Source organism: Neolamprologus multifasciatus, chromosome 2 (genome assembly GCF_963576455.1).
Source record: "Neolamprologus multifasciatus chromosome 2, fNeoMul1.2, whole genome shotgun sequence".
Lineage (NCBI taxonomy): Eukaryota > Metazoa > Chordata > Actinopteri > Cichliformes > Cichlidae > Neolamprologus > Neolamprologus multifasciatus.
Genome location: NC_140440.1, coordinates 14,456,392 through 14,466,217, shown reverse-complemented (window position 1 = coordinate 14,466,217; position 9,826 = coordinate 14,456,392). Strand labels below are relative to the sequence as shown.

Here is a 9,826-nt window from a genome sequence, read left to right as displayed (position 1 = left end):
AATGTATATTGTGTTTGTTAAATCAGCGGTCCCCAACCCCCGGGCCTCGGACCGGTACGGGTCCGTGAGTCGTTTGGTACCGGGCCACGAGAGTTGAGGCTCAGGTGTGAAATGTATAGTTTTCAGGGTTTTTATCGGTTTTCAGCGTTATTTTGTTATCGTTTTTATCGTTTACTCGGTTTTCCTGAGTCTTTTCACGTGTGTTATGAATAAATCTTCTTTTTTTTGGTACCGGTACTAGTTTTATTTTGTTGTATTTATCCGCGACACCTTAAAGGCCGGTCCATGAAAGTATTGTCGGGCATAAACCGGTCCGTGGCGCAAAAAAGGTTGGAGACCGCTGTGTTAAATGATTCTTTCTTGTTGGTTGAATTTGAGTCTAAGAAAATTAAAATCAACTAAATATATATGTGTTCACCCAATGAGAAGCAAGTACTTGAAAACAGTGTCTCTGATGCTCCACAGCCCAGAAAAAGGTCCAATCAGAGCAGGAACAAAGATTGGAAGGTTTTGAAGCTCACACATCTTCAGAGCTTGTTGTAGAGCCTCTTTTGTTGCATTCACATTATGTTTTGAGTGTATAGTAAAGTAAAAAAGTCGCAAAAGAGGAAAAGAATAATCGAATTACCAAAATTCAGCGTCAATAAAAAACATTTAAAACTGGCATTAACTGAAATAACCAAGTGCTGCTGAACACAGAGACACAGAGCAACGGTACAACATGTCTCAACTTAGAAAATGAAAACGTAATTTGATGACAGCAACACTTTCAACACTTCATGTGTTGTCTTTTTTTTAAGGTAAAAATGTCATTTAATTGACATAAAATGCCATTTGTAGAAAAGCTTGCAAGGTTTGTTCTTTGAAACGCTAACTGCTCTGACAGTGGGGGGGGGGGGGGGGGGGGGGGGGGGCTATGTAAACTCGGTTTATCAGGAGGTGGAGAAGAGGAAATAACACAATAATTCTGCCATTTTTGCAGCGCAGCGGGCTCGACACCATCACAACCTGATGAAGTGATGAGGAAAACAAGTCTTCAGCATCGAGAGTAAATCAGAGCTCTGCAATGGTTCATGATTTCATCTCACTGAATGCCTCATGAAATTAATTTATACGGTTTAATCCACATTCTGCACTTCTCTCTGATTATAGTAGATTTACAAAGTTGTTTCTTTCTTTGCAAAGTAAGACGAATAGCTCTGCAAAATTTTCTTCTTTCACCTTAATATTTATTGAGATTTTTAGCGTGCCAACATGCACACACGTAACAGTAATGTGAGGTGAAATGCAGATGTACAGTCATCTATCTTTTGCTTCATGTGTTGTCTGAACATAGTGATATATTTTCATGGGGGTAATTGTGTAGTTATTGGTGCTCCAAATAATTCTCCTACTATCTCACCTTATAAACTCGTCCCTCAGGTAAAACGTTAACCAGAAAAAGCCATAAAGAGTGGGACAAAAGCTCTCTCCTCTGCTCCGATGGTGCTTTGTTGCATGCCTTCCCACTGCTTCTTCACACTCCTTTCTGACTCCTCTCGGCAAAGTCGGTCACAAAAGAAGCGAGGCAAAGCTCAAATGACAAACCCACAGGAAGTGACTCAGCTTGCTCCACCATGAAGAAAAGCAGGGATTGAATTCATGTTGTAGTCGAGGCGTAAAGGCACAGCTGGGGCCTGAGAAGTTTGAGTCTTGAACTGTACAAGATCATCTTTGAATTGGAAATAATGTAACCAAAAAGCTCTTTGAAGGTGGCCGTGGTGTCTCGGAGCGCTACATGTCACCTCGTCCTTGGATCAGGTGCACGGTGAGGAAAATGTGTTTTTGAAATATCAAACAGGTGTTTTTTCAAAGGGCTTCATGATTAGAAACATTTAATGTTTATTCTCAAACAGTCAGAATATTTTCATTTACAAGAGCTGAAATGCCGTAAATGAATGAAGCTGAAATAATGTGAAACACTGAGCTGAGATCAGATACATCCTGACATCCTGAATATTTTGCTGCCTAATCTGGTAACACAGACAGTAACACTGGAAACAGTCTCTCAGGGTTATTGTGTACAAAGACATGACCAACACACCATAATGTACAGAGCCATGGTCAGGTGATTTTTTGGCTTTACTGTGATGCACAATGCTGTTAGGCTACATAAAGGGAAGCAGAGATTAATTTGGATTTCATCTGACGATCCTGAGATTCAGTCACTGAATTCCACCTTCACACCAACTTTACATCGTGTAGTATAAAGACAGTATCAGCAGCACACAGCCAGAGCAGAGCAGGCGAATCACCCAAGATTATTTAATTCAATTCCATTTATAAAGCTCCAAATCACAACAACAGCTCCATCCTGGTGCTAACTCATTAACATCTGCTGACATCTTGTTGAACTGAAGTCGTTGTTTTCTTTAGATGTGGCCAAAGGCAGCTCGTAACAGAAAATAAAGCTTTCTTTTTCCTTTTTCTTTGCTCATGTTCTGCATAACTGAGTCAAGCTGAATATTATTATTATTATTATTATCATTAGAATTTAAATCAAGAGCAAAGGTGGAAAGTAACGAATTACATTTACTTGCTTTACTGTAATTGAGTAGTTGTTTTGTGTATTTGTACTTTTTAAAGTCATTTTTCACGTCTGTAATTTTACTTTTACTTAAGTATATTTTTTATAAACCATTGTACATTTTCAACACCCGTTACTGAGTAAATTAAAAAAAAAAACATTGCGCTTCGGAAATGCTGCAGGAATGATGGGTAGTAGAACAAATTGGCGCTAAGGTCACGATAAAGACGGAGTCTGACAGCGGTGGTACGGATCCAGTGAAAAAAGAAATTCTGCTGACACTGAATTTAAGGGACCATTTCAGCTTCGGGTGCAAGAAAGGCAACAGCTTTATTCTGCAGTGTAAGCTGAGTTTTCCCAGAGAGACCGAGCAGCGTTTAAAAATTCCATCAAACCTGCACAAGCATGTAAGTTAAATGAAACTTGTACAGTTATGGTAGCAAAAAGTTAATCACATGAAGTTAAGACATCTGTGAAGAACACAGCTAACGTCGTTGGTTGGCAACTTGCTGTTATCGGGCGCGTTGTCGTCCGCAACTTAATTTGTTTTTACTGGGTTGGTAAATTGCCAAAAGAAAATGTGTTTACTTATGTTTTTCCTGTTTGTTAATAATAATCATTTATTTTTTAAAATAGTTAAATTAGACAGAAGATGCTACTTTCATACTTAACCCACATGGTCCCAGTGCAGGCGAAAGAATAACTGAGCGCTCACCTGCCTTAGATTAGTCAAAGTCAGCTGACTTCTGTTACTTGTTAATTAGCACTTTCAACCTGCTGTTACTGTCCAATAAAAAACACAAGGATGTCACAGGCATCGCCGGACCAGAGGTCTGTGCCCTGGTATGATGGTGTCATTTACCAGAGGTAGCTATGTGATGCATTCATGCCTTATTAGGGACGTATGGGGGAAATATTTTATGTAAAATTTGGTGTTTTTAATGAAAACAAAATTGATTTACATGCTGATTTAAAAAAGTTTGTTAACAGAGAAAACATCCATCCAAGCTGAAGGCCTTCAGTGACTTTATAACAATGAGGAAGCGAGCCCTGGAGCAACCAGACAAGAGCAAGCAAGAATCAGTGATGTGATGGCAGTGGGTGCAAACAGACGAGTGCCACAGGCAAAGGCTGACAAGCTCATGATTAATTTCATTTGTGAAGGTCTTCATCCTTTTTCTGTGGTGGAACAACCTTCTTTTAAAGAACTTTTGTTGGCACTGAATCCTCAATTCAATTCAGTTCAGTTCAATTTTATTTATACAGCACCAAATCACAACAAAAGTCGCCTCAAGGCGCTTCATAGATAGGCAACTCAAGGCGACTCTCTGGTCTTGAGAGTCCAGACCCACTCTCAGCACCAGAATAGAGGGCGCTGTTGCACGTCAGTAAAGTCAGCCATGTTGCCATCACTACAGATTGTTGGACAGCACACCAGCAAAGTTTCACAGGAGTCACAGCTCATTGGATAGATGAGGAAACCTTGGAGAGGAGATCTGCTGCCAGAGGTTGAAAGGGTCCCACACCTTTGATGTCCTAGCTGGTGCCCTGGATGGCATTCATTGTCAATGCAGACTAAGGGGAAAGTAGTAAGAACGACAGCAGACAGTGGCTCAAACTTTGTTAAAGCATTCAGTGTGTTTGGTGACCAAAGTCAGGCTGAGGAAGTGGAGTCAGTGTCAGATCAAGACTCTTCTGAAGAGACCAAAGCAGACTACTGGACACATTCACCATCCTGGAGCAAGATGGTGGTCTTGAGTACCAGCTTCCACCACATCAAAGGTGTGCATGCCACCTATTAAATTTAGTCACCACAACAGATGCTGCCAAGGCAGAAGAGATGAACGATGCATAAGAACAGCTGTCACGAGCAGCCTTTGGGAAACGCCAACCAATCTGGAATAAGTTGGGTCCTACATGGCAGCAGAAATTGTGGAAAGTGAAGTTCCAGCTCGGTGGAACTCAACATACAAGCTCTGCAGAGAATCATACGGATCATAGAAGAGAGGATGCTATCAGGAATGTCTGTGAAGTGAAAATGTGAGATTTATTTCTCATTTCTAAAGTATGACATAAATGACACAGGAGCTTCCTCACTTATTTGTTTTTCAAACCTCTTTTTGAATTTATAAAATGCATGTCCATACTTGGCTCTATGTTCCACATCTATGCCTGAAGATAATTTACTAAAGGTTGGTTTGATTATGTCACACAGGCTGAGTCCTGCACTGTGATGAAGACTGTGGTGAAGGCTTTAAACCTCCTCCAGTCTGAGACCAGTACGCACATGGGGTGGCTCCTTCCTGTGATCTTCCAGCTAAACTCAGCAGACTGGACCCCCCCCCCCACCACCACCACTCATCAGAGCCATTCAGGATGGTGTCCAAAAGCGCTTTGGTTGGATGATGTAGTTTTTGTAATTCATGCACTATAATAAACTCTTGTTGCCTCATTTATCCAAAATGAAATGTCAGAAATAATGTGTTGTGTATTTGTCATTCAACAGGTCTGATCTGTGTGAGACAGCAGCTTGACCAGATGGCAGAGGCTGGGTGGAGCGAGTCAAGCAACATTCAGATGAAGAAGACGTCCATGAAGTCCAAACGGCCACGAGCTACAGGGGAGCTGGATGGGTACCTTGCCCGTGTCTTGGACAAGATGGATCTGCTGAATTTATTTCCACACATCTCTCAAACGTAACACTGGCCTGCTCAGCTGTCTGCGAGCATCTCTGCAGCTGTGCTGGACTGCTGTTCACTGCAAAGCGAGCGAGGATGAACTTTGAAAATCAACTGCTCCTCAAAACTAACAGGAAGTTCAGAGAGTAACACTCCAGGATGGACACAAAGGAACTTTAATCTAGAGGTACAGTAGGGCGGGGCCAAGTTTAAAGAATGAAAAAACATTTTTAAAGCAGCTGCCGTTCAGTTCAGTCCGATTCAAAGTACACATGAAGGATTCCAGGATGTGTTTTTGCTCCGCCCGTTTTATCGAGCATGAATCGTGGTGACTTGTGTGGACTTGGTGCAGCTAAATCTCCCAGAATGCAATTCGTCCAAAACTCAAACGCGGCAATGGCGGACGAGCTAACAGACTTTTAAATATTACTTTTTCTGGGTCACAAAATAAACTTGTAAGATATTTTCAGGGGATAATGTAGCTGTGTAGAATTCAAATATCTGCTCGATTTATCAAGACGTCACATATTTGCAAAAATGCTCCAACGTTTTCTGAGACGTCTGTTTTTTTATGCTTTGTGTCAGCTGTTGAACATCTGTGACATCTATTAATGTCAAATCTAGCCTTTATTTAACAACATAAGCAAACTGCTTTTATATTTAACCGACTTTCTGTTTAATTACATTATAAATAATAAGAATAATAATAACAATAATAATAAGAAGAAGAATAATAACAATAGTTTATATTTTGTTAAAAATGTGTTTAAAAACAAGTTTTGTTGTGAAAGCTATAATCCAGATTATTGGCCTGTTAAATGGTTAAAGTCTAGGTTGGCTTTATACTTGAGAATAAAGTATTATAGGTTGTACTTCTAAAGAATTAAGTTAAATTACACAGTTGAATCATAAGAAACATCATGTTACATATAAACACTGCCATGTTAGATCTGGTCATTTTGCTTATTTGAAACTTTATATATTGCAAGTTAGCTTTTAACAAGCATGTAAAGATTGTATTTAAATTTCTTTTTTTAAACACACTAAACTGACAGTGCCAATACCACACATTCAGACACAGTAGATGCTGTTTTTACTACTATGTTAGTCTAATTTGGTTGTGTGGGGTCTACATTGACCCTCTGTGTTGTAAGTTACAATGACATCACAGCCATTACGGATAAAATCAGCTTCTGAAAAATGTTTTTTCTCCCTCTGCTTGCTTCTTCCTGTCTTTGAGGCTCGGGACCAGCACTCCTGCTGTTGGACAGAAAGACATCAGTAAGTATTTTGGTTTTCCAATATATCAGCAACTGTCAGTGACATTTATATTAAACAGGCTGAACTTTCATGATACTTTAGATCAGCCTGTTTTACTTATTGTTTTATTTGTGCTTTGGTTTGGGGAAGTTGTTTCTGATCTTTTCCTGTCTTCTGTTATTAGACGTGAGATATGACTGCACGATGCTGTTGCTGGTGACTCCAGTTAATTCTACAAGACATGCTGTGTAAGTAAACAAACAACAACAGTTTGTCTGCATTTCTTGAAAGATCACATTACAAACTTAGTTTAGAGGGTCTACACTCTATATAGTGAAGTCTGCAAGTTTTCTATAAATCATTTTGCACAACATTAGAATGAAAGTTATTGGTCATGTTTGCATAGCCCTTTTTAAAATGATGCTTTCATGACATTATTGTGTGTCGGGTGGTGGTCACGGCTATCCAGACTGACAGTGGGACATTGAATGTCACCTCTCTGGTGGGGAGGGGGCCTGAGATTGTCTAAATTAGAGTCTGTTTATATCAAGTGCAGAAAAAAATGTTTTAAGAAAGCAATTAAGTTCATGTTCCAAAAAATATGATTGTTTGCTTGCAGGACAACAGCAGAGATGAGTCCTCCGTCACAGATGGTGTGGTCAGTGAAGATGGTCGCCTGCAGGTTCAAGCTCATTGCATCTCCAACCCACATCCACTGCCACTGTACTTAAGCGAAGTTAAAGACTTTCTTCTGCACCTACATTTGGATCACCTCGATCCATGACAGTCATTCAGGCAGTAATGCCTGGACTGGAAACAAGCATCCTTAAAACACTACAACATTCCAGCTCCTGTGTTGGAATGAAAAACAAATGTGTTTAAATCAGAGACTGCACTTGTGACAGAACAATATTTTATTTTGATTATGCAAGTAAGTACAAAACAAACGTGTGGTAGGCCTAAACTTATTTTCAGAATAATTAGATCTGAGACTTTGTTTCATTGAGAGATTATAACAGTGATGGCAATATAATTGTTTGTTGTTCAGCAGAACAGTGTCCAGTATGTTGGCTGTTATACTTTGTTGTGTTTGAAAATAAAAGTTGATTTTAACATCATTACAAAAAGTGTTGTTAATTATTTTTAATCATATTCAGGTTACCACAAATTGTTTTTTCATTTAGTTGAACTTGAAATGTTTGTCAGTAGGTAAACAATTAGTATTGTACAGTCAGAAATATCAAGTTATTCTTAATACTGCAGACTTGCAATGTATAAGTTGTCCTAACAGTCGTCTTAAGTAAACTTTACTTAGTTTTTTCCAGTTCTGTGAACTGATTAGATTTGACAGTGACGATAAATGGACTGATTCTTTTATACTCTCCCAGTTTACTCACAGCGCTCTATGCAACACGCTACATTCACTCAAGCACTGTTTCTATGCTCTGAAGTGCTTTCTAACTATCACTCACACTCAGGGTTAACATCTTGCCCAAGGACATTTGGCATGCAGACGGGGGGAGCCAGGGATCAAACCTTTCGATCAGTAGACGACCTGCTCCACCTCCTGAGCTGCAGCCACCCCTCCAGCTTGGATCGATGGCTGACTTTCAGTAGATTGCAGCAATTAGTTGACCCAGAATCCGGTCATTTACAAGTTATTTAGCAGCAGGTTCTCCACAAGCATGAGTGCGCGATTGGAGAGGGGCGACCGCCGTCGGGCTGTCCCCCAGGCCAGTCACAAATGGCCTCCTTCACAGGCGGGCTATCTCAGACCAATCGAAGATCCACGGCGCCATGGCGCCACGGCATCACTGCGTCTAGGCAGGATTCTGACTAAGGTCATCAGTAACATCTTGGACAATCAGAAGTGTAACCTACTGGTGTCGGATGAACTGACACATACTGTCCTAGAGGTGTGCTCTCAGATTTAGATCAGGAGCACATGCAGTACCAGTCAGTGGTACCAAATCTATCATCTTCAAGGATCTCCATGCATCCTCTCCAAACATTATCACTGCACCAGCGTGGACAGTGGGTCTGAAGTTAAAACTATTGAAAAATAAAACCCAGGAAGGGTTTTACAGGTGGTCTCGTTGTTGTCCCTCGAGTGCTCCTGACAATTTCATTAACAACCTCCTCTGCTGCTCAACTAACCAGATCAATATCACGGCTGAGCTGATGCAAGACTCTGATTTAAAACGTTTTCCGTTAATTATTTTGCACAACCAGGAGTCCAGCCGTGCAATTTACTGTTGCATCTCACTGTTTGGCTTGAAAAAAGAAGGCTGTACATGGCTGTGAACGCCATGCATGGATTGTTCTTGAAAAATGTGTTCAGAAAGTTCTCATATCAGCTGTAATTTTGAAGAGTTTAAAAGAATTCTGATGTTTCTAATGTTGTGAATAATAAATCACGATTATAAAAGAAATAATTAGCTACATGTTCTGCATGAAGCCTGATCGATCGAGGGGTACAGAACAGGTATAATAGAGTCCTACGGCCTGCGTGGTTGCTTTTCTGTGATATAGTGGATGGGCCTGTCAGCTTGACAGACAGTTTATGGTGCTGTGATTGGATGGGTGCAGAGAGGAAGAAAGGTGGGAAAGAAAGGAGGCACAGAACAAACATGATGGATGCTGCCATTCTCTGGGTCATAAGCAATGAGCGAGCTTCACAGATCCATCACCTGAAGAAAGGAAACAGGGAGAGGGAGGGAAATCGGTCCACCAGTGCAGGCACAGGTATTCCAGCCTGATCCTTTCCCACCAGAAGCTACGGGGCAAATCTAGGGAGCCTTATTTTGCCAGTGGCCCTTTTGAAAGATGATGTGGTTAGAGGCCCTGAGCCAGTCGCAGATGTGGAGATCGTGTAGAACAAACACATCCACATGTTTGCTGTAGCAGCGCTGTTTGGATTGATTTATGTCAGAACACGCTGACAGTTGGAAGCGTGAGGAGACAAACTGGAAATGTGTGACAGGAACAGCTGCTTTTGTTCATTTGTCCACTTTTCAACTGTCTGTGGTGTAATCTCATGGTCTTTATCAAACTCACCTAATCAACATTACAAGATGTTGTTATTTACAAAGATTAAGTCACCAGTGTGAAACAGGTACTTTGGTAAATGTGTGTTTTGACTAGTTTTGCAGGTCTGTGTGGGATACTTTGATACTTTCAGCTGGGATCTTGGTGTTTTTCAACATACCTTCACCAAAACCGCTACAGTCCTCTGCACATGTCCATCTCAGCCTCGTCTTGCTAACAAAGCTGAACTGTCCCTCTGATTTATTCATTTCTAATCCTGTCCAGCCTGCCGGAC

The 9,826-nt window shown here is 40.7% G+C and overlaps 1 long non-coding RNA gene across 1 annotated transcript; it reads left to right on the top strand.

Moving 5' to 3' along the window:
- The first annotated feature begins 6,165 nt into the window (after window positions 1-6,165).
- On the top strand, window positions 6,166-7,453 carry LOC146524125 (uncharacterized). Its single transcript, XR_014869868.1, has 3 exons — window positions 6,166-6,525; window positions 6,689-6,752; window positions 7,124-7,453. It is a non-coding gene; the product is annotated as an uncharacterized LOC146524125 (long non-coding RNA).
- Window positions 7,454-9,826: the final 2,373 nt, after the last annotated feature.